Below are 8,021 nucleotides of genomic sequence, written 5' to 3' on the forward strand. Positions count from 1 at the left end.
CTTCCTTCATGATGCCAGCTCATGTCTACAACATAGTCCATCCAAGGTAGAGTATTACTACGGCAAAGAAACGAGCAAAGACAAAGGGAGCTGAGTAAACTAAGCTTCCTATGTTTGCTGTAGAAAACTTGACCACATTCTAGAGATTAAACCAGAGAGGGTAGGAAGTGAACTTGATGTATAGGAGGCTTAGGGTAGCAAGGACTACAGTCCTGGGTGTTATGAGGCCATTAGGATAAGGATTTAACATAATTTCTTTGCAACTGCCATATTAGGTCCAGAAAACAAATGAGGAAGAAGCACTCACTAGGAGTGATCTGGACATATGTAGATGCTACAAAAAGATCATACTAAATGGACTTGCCAAAATGGTACTTGTTTCACAAACATCTCTTCTGTCCAGGAACTTGGGAAAATTCTGGGAAAATATTGGCTAAAATAATGATCCACAATCTTGTGGAGGAGGGTTATATTGATAGGAGAAGGATTGGGAATATTTTCAGCCATAATGGAGCAAGATAAAATATACTTGCTTCACAAACTAAAAATTTGGACAGAAACCAAGAATTTCTCCTGTGCTCACATAGTTCAATGGAATGAGCTGAATTTTCGTGGAGGCTCATTATTTAGGATATTTGAGAAGTTGGAAAAGTTTCATACCATTTGGAAACTCTATGGAGGTACTTCCTTCACAAAGTTCCAATCTAGTCAGAAACTTTGAAAAATTGAACAGGGAGCTAGGATGAATGGATTGAGCTCATTTTGGGTATCCATGGGTGATTTATCAATGTTAATCACCCTGCCAAATTGTAGCTCAATTGGAATTAGGAATAAAGCACTTCCTTTGCAAAAATTCAGAGAAGGCAGAAACTTGCATTGATCATCGCCCAACTTTTGATCTGTGGAACATTAGATAAGGATGGAACTAGTGATTATATAGCAAGGGCAAGCTCCATAATTTATGTGGGAATTTTCTCTACTATAAAAATAATAGTTCCTTTAGATAGTGGCAAAAATGGAATATTGGCATTAAATAGGAAAATGCAATTTTCCTTATTTAATTATGGCCAATATTTTTTGCCAGAGCTTGGATTAGGCATAAATATCAACTCCACCAATTCTCATGACTTTAGGAGATGGCTAGCTATGCCTTTGGATTTTATTCCTCAAAAAGGCAAGAAAATTAATAAATCACCATTCAAAAATATTGCATAGGACTTAGCAATATTTGTGCATATCCAAGGTTTAGAAAGGTAGGAGGGTCTCTGGGAACAATCAGGATGATCAACAGATCAAGGAAAATGATGGCTCCTTTATATTCACAAAGGGCATATTCAAATTCCAAAAATTTGGAATTAGGGTTTCAATGGGTTTGAGATGATGCAAATGACGTCTTGCCCACTAACAAAGACATGAGAAAGGTCTTGAAAGGTTGGAAATGACAAGAATTCTCAGAGTCATCCAGCAAACTCAGGAGAAAGATTTTGAAAATGATTGCCAGGATGGAATAACAACACAAAAATTGGGAACCCAATTTTGGGGTTGTTACAAACCTTCCCCCCTTAAAAGAATCTCGTCCTCGAGATTCCTAGGGTTACAACACAAATGAAAAGATAACCACTCTGGGGAAAACCTCTAGGTTAATTTTTAACACTTTGGTGAGATTCTCGAGTTGGGGGCACCATTAATTGGTACACCCAGGGAGAGATGTGATAAACATGGTTATTTCCATAGCTAGGGGCACGCGAGATCAAACTCTCAGAAAAATGCTGGATGCACCCCAGTGAACAGTGGTTTCACCTGCTGACACGTGGGTCCAGGGCCCACTGGTAGCCTCCTTCTTCTACCTTCGGCTTGCAGCTTCATCTATGCAGCTGCTCCGTGTGTGGCTTGGTGCGGCGCGCATCTAGCTCCTAGGGAGATGAGGACCCTAGTGTCGTAGGGCGCAGTGTGCACGGCGCCAGTGCAACGAGCACTCACATCATGGGCCAGCACCTTTTCGGCACTGCTCGCGCATTCGCCTCCTAGACGCCAGTGATCGAGTGATGAGTGTTTCTCCTGGACCTCGCTCACTGTACACATGGGTTGGGCTATAAAAACGGCAGCGCGGCTCTCTTCCAACACACAAACACAATGCCGCTCTACTACCTATTTGGTTTGGACGGGATCGAGCCGAGCTCCTTCGGCGAGGCCGTGTTCCTGGTGGCACTGCGGTGGTTCCTAGCTGCTCTGCTAGGCATGCTGATTGGCTCGTCAATCATCCTGCTGACGATCATCAGGTATGAGCGGGCTTGAGGCAACGCGCGACTAGGTGCGGTGGTTCGAGGTGCGGATGAAGATGGTGCACTAGGTGGTCCTCCGCCGCACTTGATTCTCCGCCGCTTCGCACCGGCGGAGTAATCGCATGATGCGGTGGAGCGGTGGGGGCAACTTACCTACGCCACGCAAGGCAACAGATGCGGGTGAGGAGGCTGCGGCAGCACAGGAGTCATACTAGGGCACGGAGAAAAATTTCACGGATAGCTCCACGAAATGTAGGCATCGAGGTAGAATTAGAGTTGAAATCTGTATCGGGGTGGATGTACTGGATCGAGTGAAATAAAACTGGCAGTGTTTCTCTGGAAACGCAATTGGGGCTATCGAAAAAGAATTAAGGACGAGAAATGGCCAGATGGAAATGCCTCTTCGGAGCTCTAGGTCTAAAAATCTGGCACACGAGGTATACATAGATAGAGCTAGGGATGATTTTGCATTCCCCGAGTACTGCCCAAATGTACTCGTGGGTGAACCAGGTATCCGTGCAGGATGTAGTGCAGTCTAAAGTAGCAAACGGATAGATGCAACATATATATGCAACGAAAAAACACATCAAGCAAATCACACTAAGGTGTTTTAATGCGAGTGGGTATATGTACTCCTGGTATACATATACCTACACCAGCGCGCATTTTATTACAGACTCGGGACGAGTCAATGTTGTTTAGTGTATGTGCTCTACTGATTAAAATCTTGTTAGCACACATTGCCAACCCTGTGAAACATTTCTGCTTGACTGAGAGACAAACAAAAACAAAAGCAAGAAGCAAGGAAGCATACATAATACATCATGCAGGTTACAACAGTACAAGCATGCAACAAAGCACGAACGCGCCATGCGCTAAACGAAACCACTCACTCCGGGATACATGGTTCTACCCTCATATCGAGGATGAACCATCAGACCGACCTACTCGCAGAAACACCTGACTGTGTGACTGAGGTCATGCTGAGGACTGGCCTTGCTGGCGCTCTCCTGGAGGATGAAGCCTGAGCCAATCTCCATCTCCCTCGTCCGACACTTCTATGGGTTGGGGCTCTACTGCTGGGCGTGTGGCTGAAATTGCTCCAAGCAAATGCTTCTGGTGGATCCGGTAAAGAGCCTTGTTGAGGGTGACGATGTTTGGATTAAGCCACAACACAGTCTGAGAGGGTAGCACTGGCTCGGATGGCATTGGGCGAACGGTTTGGGATGCAAATTTACGAGCCTCACGATAAGCTTCCGTGACAACCCATACCGCATCATGGTCCATGGTTCTAAACTCGGCAAGAATCTTTGCAATCATCACCCCCTGGGCAGTGATATATTGCGCTAGGCGAGCGATTGTGGGGTCATCTACCTGAATAGTGGGGGGAGGATAAATTCCTATTTCTGCCACAATGGGGAAAAAGCAGAACTCCCGCCTCTCTGCCACTTGCGGAAACTTGGTTTGGAGGTATAGGATAGCCTCCACAGTAGCGGCCTGAATTGCCAAATCAGTAGTGGGCATGGCTTTGCCCTGAAAAACCAAGGGCTGACCATCTCCCGCGGGCACTGGGCAGATGTGCACTCTTGCATCATAGCAGTGAAGGTGAGGGACGGGTGCCAATTGGAACACCAGGTAATCTAATTGTGGCTAGCATTACAGCGAAAGGCTTTGGTGAGCATCTCAGTAAGAAGGCGTGGAAAGCCAGTATGATTGAAACAAAGGTTCAGGTGTAAAACTTGGGAGCTTTGAGGGCGCAAGTCATGGTTGGGGAGTTACTGGCTAGGCTTCTCTGCAGGGTCATGCCTGACTGAGGGGTGAGCAATACGATTAGCGAAAGGGGATTTTATAGGAAGCTACGCGGGACATGCCCGCATGGCATGGCCCCTTTCCCTTAATGGTGAAGGGTAAGCAGTGCGGCCGACCATAAAGGATAGGGTTGCTATTCGATCCATGAATAACTAGGCGTTGACAGCGGGGTGAGGATGTGTCAGTCTCGATTGTGCCACCTGCTAATTAACAATGGCCATTCCGGATGCCAGGGATGGGTCAAATCCCTTAGGGTTATTACGGGTTAATGGTAGTGGTGATCTATTGCTTGGATAACCTATGTCGGCCTGGCTGCTCTGATACTATCTCCTGTGGCACCCCGATCCGCATGGAGCAAGGGGCCTTCGCACGTCAGCCCAGGATAACACCTGACGCACGACTGTTCAATGATACAGCATTCCAAGTATGATAATATTCATCAAATACATGTATACAAGAATCATCTGGCATAGCTCTAAGGCTATTTAAATGGCGGCGGAAGTCTTGGTTTGACAGCATGTCGACTCTGGCTGGCCACCACAACTCACAGGACCGGCAAGATTACGGCCTAGCATGACGGAACAAGCAAACAATTCAGACATTACCTACAAAACTGGCATGACACGCTCGTTCAGTACATTGACTGTACTTGCAAGACCAACAAATATATAGCATCCAAACAAACATATGACAAACAAGAACCAAGCGCATGCTATAATTTAACTCATCACAATTTATAAGCATGGCATAATATTAGCTGGCGACATAAATCAAACAAAGTATCAACAACTACTAGCATGGCAATAACATGACATATCAAAACATGCTTCTAACTTTGTAGCAGCAAAACATGGCAATTCATAACATGGCATCATCTAGCAATTCAATCGAAACATGACAATGGCAAAACATAGCATAGCATCTTGATCATAACATGATATTTCAAAGCATGGCATAATCTAGCATTTCAATCAAAGCATGGCATGGCATCATGAAACTATGCTGAAAATAACCTACCAGTTACTTCACATGCAAACATAATGTGTTAACTTTATGCAACAATCTTTTATTCTGACACGACTCTTTAAATGCAAATAACAACATGTTACTCATGCACTGCAACCAACACTTGTGCACCGAGTCCTTCGGACTCTCTTACCAACGGCTTACCTCGTAACTAAATGGTGATCATTCACACATCACATATAAAACAACACTTGGTTCAACACCCACCGAGACCTCCTCTCGTGATCATGTCAAAACATCACCGTGACTTCTCACGACTATCTCATAGTCCAAGTCACCACATTATTCATTACACATTATTCATCAACTTAGTTATTTCAGGTTTATCCTCCATTTCGACCAAGACCCGATAGTGTGACCTACTACGGACTTGTGCCTATGATCGATGACACGGCTATCAATAGTTTTAACACACAATGTGCAGAGGTAGCACACTGTACCCACACCACGGAACCCATGGCCTTGTACTCCAATTCTGGTGGACCGACAAAACCGACGAACTGCCATGACACTCTCCCGACCACTCCGACCAACACCCCTTGGGGTTCAGTCCAGGGTGGCCCCGTGCCTACCAAAGGCACAACGGCCACCGTCATGGCAAAACAGCCACCGTCATGTGCAAAACAAAAACGGTCCCAAACGGGGACAAAAGCGCTTATCATCCAACTACGGGCACACAAGGCTTATGTCCGCCTACCTGATCAGGGTAGCGTGCGCCCATAACCTTCCCTCATTGGAGGCACCGGTGAGAAGCATGATAATAGACCCATCTAGGGCCCTCCCATAAAGGCAAATGTGGCTACATGGGAGAAAGTTCGATTTGGTGGCACTATGACTCGATCCCATCAAGGACGGAGGAGGTTTACTATTAAGTTATATTATTAAATTCTCCATCATCATCAACACTATGAGCATATTTATCATGAATGCAACAACAAGCATGCAACATACAAATGCATTAACAAATACCAAGCTTCTCAAGTGAACAACTATAGCATATGAAACATGACAATTCCAGGTACTAGCATATTGACAAGGTAACAGAATCATCATGGCATCAAGTCTACTGACATCAATCAAAACAGAGGCATGATATTATGAATAGCAATATCCAACTAGCATGTCCAAAGATAGCATGAAAGCACAAACATGCAAGGCACACAACATAATTATAAAAGCAAGACTGAAATAACAGAAGACGAAACAAGCAAGAAACTACTACAACTAAGCACACACACAAGGTGCAAGCAACCGCAAGGACGGGGCTTATGATAAGAGGTTGGCTTGCCTGGGGTCGAGGAATACTCCGGAAATGAGTGCAATCAACTCGCGGAAATTTTTCCAGAGAACGGTTCTCTCTCAGAGGGGCTGAATTAGAGCAAGGGCAAAATGGGCATTTTGAGAATGTGCAAACATAAAGAAAATAGTCCCATCAAAAAGAGGTCAACAAACAGAGAAGGTGATTGTTTGAATCACCTCAATCGGAGTGACGGATGAAATGTTGTCCTCGTTCACCTTTTAGGCAGAAAAGTGGCTTAAATAGTGAACGTTCACAATTTAACGTTTTCGGTGAGCGGGGCTGAAAAACAGAAAGCGCCTTTTTAGAAATACGCTTTTAGATCAGGGAAAACGTACTGTGATCTAAAGAGGCACGAAAATACGCCTTAGGAAAACTGAAGACGTAATCTAGTCGATTACGCCTCCAGTTATCCACATCAGCGTACCTAGTCAACTCTTCTGTTAGACTGATGGGTGGGGTCCACGGGCGATGGCCTTGGCTGGCTTCTTCTTCGTCTCGCTCGGGGGCGCAACGAGCCGAGGCAGATGGCCTCCTCGACGGCGATTGCCGGTGACACAGGCCACCACAGGTGGCGTGCACCCACCGTTGGAATCAGTAGAGCGAGGCGGTCCAATCCCTGGGCGACTCAGCCCCGGGGAGCTCGGAGTTGAGCAGAGCAGCATCCACGGAGGACGGTGGCTACGGCCAGAGATGGGCTCGCTGCTATGGCACTCCGGCAACGAGATGAAGGGGTAGGGAGACTCTACTAGGTGGAGGGGTTTTGCTGGTTGTGGAGAGAAGGAGGGAGGGGCTCGGGCTAGAGCTAATCGAGGAGGTTAGAGGTGGAGGCCATGGTGGCAATGGAGGGGAACGAGAGCTCCTCAAGCTTGGGCTGCTGGCTAGGCAGGGTCCGAAGTGAGTCGAGGCGAGTGATGAGCTCAGACGGGGTCGGGGGTGGCTATAAATAGCCGGGGCAAGAGCACCCGAGCTGGTCGCCACTGAGCGAGCCCGGCCAAGGCTCTGCCAGCTGGAGGGCTCACGGGGAGGAGTGGGAAGGTGACGAGGGGGATGCGAACGACGCGCATGGGCTCACGGAGATGAGCAACACTCGCGGACGAGAGTGGGAAAAGGACAGGACAAGGAAGAAGACGATGGCCATGGGAGCTCACTGTTTGGCCGTTGGAACGATTCGCCGGAGAAGCAAACAGAGGGGGAGAGGGGTCCAGTGAGAAGACAACATCGAGGCCAAGCTACTGGACACGCCGAGACGAGCCAGAACCGGCCGGACCAGCTCTATCATTGCCAACAGTGGCTAGACCACCGTTTTGGCCGGCATTGCCCATGGTCACCACCAACAACGCACGCTCTAGCTTCCTTCGTGATGCCAGCTCATGTCTACAGCATAGTCCATCTAAGGTAGAGTATTACTACGGTAAAGAAACGAGCAAAGAAAAATGGAGCTGAGTAAACTAAGGTTCCCAAGTTTGCTGTAAACTTGACCACATTCTAGAGATTAAACCAGAAAGGGTAAGAAGTAAACTTGATGTCTGGGAGGTTTAGGGTAGGAAGGACTACATTCCTGGGTATTATGAGGCCATTAGGACAAGAATTTAACATACTTGCTT

The 8,021-nt window shown here is 46.7% G+C and overlaps 1 long non-coding RNA gene across 1 annotated transcript; it reads right to left on the reverse strand.

The window, feature by feature from the left end:
• Positions 1–6,439: 6,439 nt before the first annotated feature.
• Positions 6,440–7,310, reverse strand: LOC123089743 (uncharacterized). Its single transcript, XR_006442367.1, has 3 exons — positions 6,842–7,310; positions 6,594–6,696; positions 6,440–6,485 (listed from the first exon to the last, which is right to left on the reverse strand). It is a non-coding gene; the product is annotated as an uncharacterized lncRNA (long non-coding RNA).
• Positions 7,311–8,021: the final 711 nt, after the last annotated feature.

Source organism: Triticum aestivum, chromosome 1B, assembly GCF_018294505.1.
Source record: "Triticum aestivum cultivar Chinese Spring chromosome 1B, IWGSC CS RefSeq v2.1, whole genome shotgun sequence".
NCBI lineage: Eukaryota > Viridiplantae > Streptophyta > Magnoliopsida > Poales > Poaceae > Triticum > Triticum aestivum.